This window comes from Lactuca saligna, chromosome 4, assembly GCF_052625555.1.
Source record: "Lactuca saligna cultivar CGN05327 chromosome 4, ASM5262555v1, whole genome shotgun sequence".
Lineage (NCBI taxonomy): Eukaryota > Viridiplantae > Streptophyta > Magnoliopsida > Asterales > Asteraceae > Lactuca > Lactuca saligna.
In genome coordinates, this window is record NC_136420.1 from 288,880,251 (window position 1) to 288,887,028 (window position 6,778).

Consider the following 6,778-nt stretch of genomic DNA (forward strand, 5'->3'; position numbering starts at 1 on the left):
TAATTTGAAATTGGAGATCCAAATGTGGTAGGTATATTTGGCTGCAAGGGAAAACTTTCATGAAGAAGCTGATAAGAGTTACTGGAAGGCCATTACAGACCTTGTTCCAAAAGAAGTTGTTATAGAGACAAGAAACCTTCAGTTGTTGTTGTCCAAGGTTCCAACCCTGGACATAAACTTGCGGTACTTTGTCTCCAAAAATTGAGCCAGACAAAAATTGAAGATGAACATGAAAGATGAACATGGTGAACGTGAGTTAGTGGACAAAATTCTAGACAAAATAGGGATGAAAGGAACCGGTAAATGGACAATCCATCAGGCTGCTGAACTCTCCACCACCACCCCCACCATCACCGCGAGTCTTGACTTTCGGTATCTGAGCGGGTTAAAGGACCAACGAGAGGATGTGGCCGGGATACTGGCGACAACAGGGCTGAAGGAAGAAGTGGGAACATTGAGAAGTGGGATTGACAAGAAGAGATTGATAGATGATGTGAGGCAAGATTTACACGCTTCTAAGATCTGTAGTTATGCTCAAGGAATGAATCTTTTAAGGGGAAAAAGTAGTGAAAAGAACTGGAACTTGAATTTTGGAGAATTAGCTAGAATTTGGAAAGGAGCGTGTATTATCAGAGCTGTGTTCTTAGACAGAATCAAGAAAGCATACCAGCGGAACCTTAATCTTGCAAGCTTGCTGGTGGACCCTGATTTTGCAAAGGAGATGGTGTAGAGGTAGGCGGCATGGCAGAGGGTGTTGGGGCTGGCAATATCCGCCGGAATCAGTACACCTGGCATCTGTGCCAACTTAACATATTTTGACACGTATAGGCATTCTAGGCTTCCTGCAAATCTTGTTCAAGCTCAAAGGGACTTGTTTGGAGCTCATACTTATGAAAGGATTGATCGTGAAGGAGCTTTTCACACTGAATGGACAAAGCTTGCGAGGAGAAATGGTCTGTTTGTTCAAGATCATATACTTTCTTTCATTGAAGCATTCACCTATTTCTAACAAATATAATCATCTGCAGAATAAGGAGAAATGATCCAACTGTCAAAGGAAGGGGTACCTGTTTGACTTTGATTTTGACTTTGAGTGGAGAACATAGGTGCGTCGGGTGTGGAGCGACGATGGACTGGCGGCGATTGACCGGCGACAATGGGTCGGCACGATGCTATCAAACCGAAGATCGTTGGTTTATCGAATTTTGGGCAAAAGAGCCGTGTGAATCGATTTAGGGCAAAAGAGACGTGTGAGTAGATTTAGGGCATATGAACTTTATCGGTAGTTAAACTTCTTTACAAAAAAAAGTATCTGTATAATTCATTTGGTCAAAATCAGTCAACTATAGTCAAAATTAGTCAAACCCTCCTTATTTATTCGCAATGTAAATACAACCTGAATTTTTCTAATGTGGTTCTCTTTTTATTTTTTTTTCTTTTTTCAAATATTATTATAATAAACATGTTTGATAAGGACCGGTCAATAATGTAACTGAATCTTTGCAAAATTATATATAAAAAAACAAAGTTGTAGTTATTTTCAAAAACAAATATATTAATTAAAAGTATTTTAGTTTTTATTAATTGAAAATTATAATATATATATATATATATATATATATATATATATATATATATATATATATATATATATATAGTTAGTGACCATTGTTTTATGGTCATTAATTGTTTTTTTATTGTAACTCATCAATGACCACTATTGAGTAGTCACTAATTATTTTTCTCCATCGGCATGGAATTTTAAATAAGAGTTATCAGTGACCATTATTTTTGGTCACTAAACCTCCAATACAATGACCACTTTTTTGTCACTAAACTTCTAACGTATTGATGATTGTTCTTAGTCACTATATAGTTAACATAGTAACCATTATTTTTAGTCACTAAATAGTTGCTATCATATGAAATAAAAGTAATTTAATTTTTTCACATTTTAGTGACCAAGTTAGTAACCACTACATATAATTCGTCATTAAATTTGTAGGATTACCAAAATTCAGTGACCACTTAATTTCTAGTGACTAAAAGATGCTTTCAGTGACCAAATTTTAGGTCGTCACTAAAAATTAGTCACTAATAAGGACTTTTCTTGTAGTGTGTGTATATATATATATATATATATATATATATATATATATATATATACACACACAAATACATACATATACAAAAGACACATTCTACACATAAATGAGTTCATAGAAGAGAGAAGGGGGAAGAAGGAGCTGATGGAGGAAGAAGGAGCTGAAGGGGGTTATATCTGCGAAGGGCATTAGCGGCGACGCCTTTTAGCGGCGACACGTTGAGTATTAGCGGCGACATATAGAGTATTAGCGGCGACACCTTTGGCGGGAATTTTGATGGTCAAATTTTTTGAGTATTATCCGTGACATCTTTGGGGGAAAACTATGGCGGTGAAAATTTTCTGAGTATTAGCGGCGACACCGTCGCCGCTATTGGTATGTACATTATCGATTTTCAGTCGTTGGATTAGGGACAAAATCAACGGTTAAGCTTTCACCTCATATTTCGACGCGGATCGGGGTCGATGGGCATTAGCAGCGACAGCCACCTTTAGCGGCGACACATAACGCGAAAATTATGTGTCGCTGCTAAAGGTGGTTGTCGCCGCTAACACCGATTATTCTTGTAGTGCATTGAACTCACTTTCATAATACAATTTAATATGAATTAATGTATAAACACCAAAACATTCTCTAGTTGTGTCTAATAGTTGACTAACTTATACTTGCATGGTTAGGTCAACTTATACTCCTCTTCTCTATTCAATCAGTTTATGTTTAGGAACCTAACACTAGATGCTTAATTCTCATCTTGCAAGAATGAATTATGTCTTTTAGAATCTTAATGGTCTTACAAGTAGAATCAGAGAAAGGATTTCTTTAAGTTGTTTTTCAAATCATTGAAATTCATTCATATTCTTTAAGTCTTTGTTTGTTATGTTGTTTTTCGAGATCTATTCTGCATTTTTCAATCTAATTGCAATTTGATCTGGAATTCATTATTCAAATATTCATTTCAATTTGAATTTTGAATTTGCTCATTCATTTGATCCTTACTCAATTTTTTTTATTGATGTCTAATGAAGATTCTTATGTTGTTTCTTTCAATTGGTCGAGTAGTATCGGATCATCTACTCGTATTCTAATTCTATTTCCCGAATAGTATGAAGTTTAGGTCTCACACTTCTAAGATTACATCTCATGAATTGAAAAACATGGTCATACATTTAGAGATCAATTGTTAATGGTCCTTATAAATGTACAAAGACGAAGGAGTTTGTTCTTACACTTGTTTATTATGTTGATATTGTGAGAGGTTTAAAGATCTACCTACTAAAGAAAAACATAAGATTAAAGATATATTAATAGGTAAAAGGCTTACACATATTACACTTCCATCAGAAACATTCAGACCAATAAGCTCTTCTGATACGAATCATGAAATTTAGAAGAGGCTGATGGAACTTTACTCTGGTAATGTGGATTAAACTCATTCTAAGAAAACAACATTACTTTCGGAGTTTGGATCTTTTTGAAACATGGCTAGAGAGACAATTGATCAAGTTACACGTATGTTTAGTCACTTACATAATAGAATGTTGAAGTACAAGTTGAAAAGGGAAATGATTAAATAAAAAGTGGCTTTCACGAATAGTTTACGTTTAGAATGAAGATGATTATGTTAACTATGAAGGCGTATAAACAATTTGAAAATTACTCATTTGCATAAGTTGTTGGTATTTTAAAATCTCATGAACATGGAGTAATGGAAATTGCATAATCAACTGCAAACCCATGTCCTTTAGCTCTAATTGCGAAAGGACAAGTTGCAAAAGAAAAAGAAGTCCAAGGAAAAGGTTGGTGTTGATGAAACATGTGGGATAGTTCCAAAAGGATCCAAAATAGATGGTTTCAAAATCAGTGGGTTAACAAAACTAAATAACGTGAGAGGACCTCCTGATAGTTCTCTTAATGTTTGAGCAACATTATATTCATGGCCTTCCAGTTCGTCAAATAACTGATAAAGCTTCAATTTCTTCAAAGATCCATTACTCTGAAGACATGAGTTAACATTTCCCCATCCTTTTCTAAGGCTATTAATGAACTTCAGATTGCACTCTAGTGAAGGTTTGACTATTTTATGTGTAGTCATGTTGTTCACAACAATCTTGTACCAATTTGATGCAGAGGCTACAAATTCACTAGGAGTTGTAGTGAAAATATCAAAGTCATTTACTACGGATGTGAAACAATTATCCTTCATGTTATCAGAACCTTCAAACAATCTTATGTGCTTAAAAAGAGAAGGAGAAACACCAAACACAATTTTTTAGAACACAATCTGATCTGCATGAAGCTTTTTAAGGTCTAATGTAGTAAGAGGTGTTCGATGTTGTTCTTCTTAACCCATGAGAGTAGCAGCAACATCTCTAACCATTTATCATACGGGAACATGAGGACCGTCTTTCACAGATCTCCATATTCCATCACCTTTTTCCTTATCAAGTATAAATCTCTCCATTATAACTTTCTGGTGATCATATTTTTCAATAACTAGCAATGGTGCACACGTTAGGTAATCCATGCTATTTTCTATTTCCATTGAATATATTTATTGAGTTTGATTAGAATCACCCACTGAAGTTAAAGTATTAGAGCTAAAGTAGTATATAAAAGAACTTTTATCCTGAACAGAGATATGATTGAGATACCAAGGTAATCTCAAATCAACTATAATTTGTTCTTATGGATTTAAAGGACAACCACTGAGGATCTGATACCAATTGAGAGTGCAACAATATATACGTATACAAGGTTTGAGAACTCAAACCTTCAATTAACTTAAGATCAATGGATGCTACTAATATTAAGAGTTCAGTCAAGTCTGGTAAACCAGTCTTGTCTTGAAGTAAGAAGTTCAACAAAGTATTCAAGTATGTGAAAATGATTATGAATAATGTAAAGAGATTTTAAGAACAATGAGAATGATAGAGAGAATGATTTGAATTGAAAGATACTTGTATTGATGTGAAAGAGAATGTTGCTCTAACTGTTACATTGCATGAAGATTAAATCTCCTTAAATAGACAAGGAGAGATAAAAAAAAGACAATGTAGAAAGCCTGCATGGACTACATAAAGTTGAAATGTAACACCTGGTTCCTGGTATTTATTTTAATCTATGTATTTTTGGCATTTTAGCTGGGACTCGGGGAGTTGTAGGCCCGAATCGCCAAGTAGAGACGAGATTTTAAGCACGTTTAATTTGGCAACTCACCGAGTCCATACCCTGGAGTAGGCGAGTCCGCCAGTCTGGAAGAAACACTAGATCCACGGGTTTTCCCTCTATTTAAACCATGTTATGAGCCCCAAACGCACCTCCTTCACTCTCAAAGCATCCTTTAACAAACCCTAACCCTCCCATTTGTTATTTGAGTGTTTGTGTGCTTTTCCTTGAAGTTTGAAGAAGTGAAGGAAGGAAGGACCAAGGAGAAGGAGATGAGTAAGGATCTAGAACTCAATCCAAAGTCCATTGAGCAGGGGTGAAACTGGAGCAGCAGTAGACAGATTCCAGAGAAATTCCTTCAGTAGCTAGACTACGAGGTGAGTCTTCCTTCCAGTAGGAACGAGTCTACGGCCATAATGTCGGCTCGTTTAGTTAGCAGTAGTTCCGGACCTCGATCTGATGCAGTAGTTAGATTGCTTGATGTCTTTGTGATTCAAGCGTGTTTTGTATTATGTGTTCCGGACTTCATCCCAATGCAATATGTAGTATATGTGTTTATGCTAGTTGATATGTTATGCTATGATATGTTATGCTCAGCCAGTTTTCAGACTTCGGTCCGATGCAGGGGACAAGGTCCTAATCAATTCCGGACTTCGGTCCGATGCAGTTTTCTAGACTTCAGTCCGATGCAGGGGACAAGGTCCCAATTAGTTCCGGACTTCGGTCTGATGCAGCTTCCAAGCTTCGGCCCGATGTAGTGGGCAAGGCCTTAGTTAGTTCCGGACATCGGTCCGATGCAGTGGGCAAGGCCCAGTATGTGTTTATATGTTATTGTATGGTATGTGGTAGTTTGTGGGAGGTCACTAAGCTTCGTGCTTATAGTTTCATTTTTGGTTTCAGGTACTTCCGTAAGTAAAGGGAAGAGCTCGGGATGATGGCATCGCACACACCACAACTTCAGTTTTTGTCTTTGGAATTGATTTAGCTTTTCATTGACATGATTTGATACAGTATTGATATAATTTTCTTATGATACTTTGTTATGGTTTTGATACATTGACGTATGGATTTTATTTTATGGTATTGATTTAATGATTTTAGTAATGATTAAACAAAAAATTGTGGGTCGTATTTTGGGATGTTACATGAAAAGTCAAAAGCTAACACACAAGATTTTCTCGATCTTGTCCTACAAACCTTACAATAAAACAAAGATTAAATGACAAGAAACATTCAATACAAATGCAAACTCAAAAATCCCTAAATACAAGATATTTCTAGGACATGTCTACATTTCGGAAGAGCTTCATTTTGGAACTTATCACACTTCGGAATGTACTTCACTTTAGATTGACTTGACTTCGGATTGCTAAAAGTTCAATTTTCATGTATCAAAAATCATGCTTTAAATGTGTGCACATCTCATCTGTGTAGATCTTATTCTTGAAGACCTATGTAACACCTTATTCAAGGTACTTTTCATTTTTGACCCTTACTATGTATAAAGT

The 6,778-nt window shown here is 35.7% G+C and overlaps 1 pseudogene; it reads left to right on the forward strand.

The window, feature by feature from the left end:
• The first annotated feature begins 223 nt into the window (after nt 1-223).
• Nucleotides 224-1,009, forward strand: LOC145040755 (6-phosphogluconate dehydrogenase, decarboxylating 1, chloroplastic pseudogene; annotated as a pseudogene).
• The last annotated feature ends 5,769 nt before the right edge of the window (nt 1,010-6,778 follow it).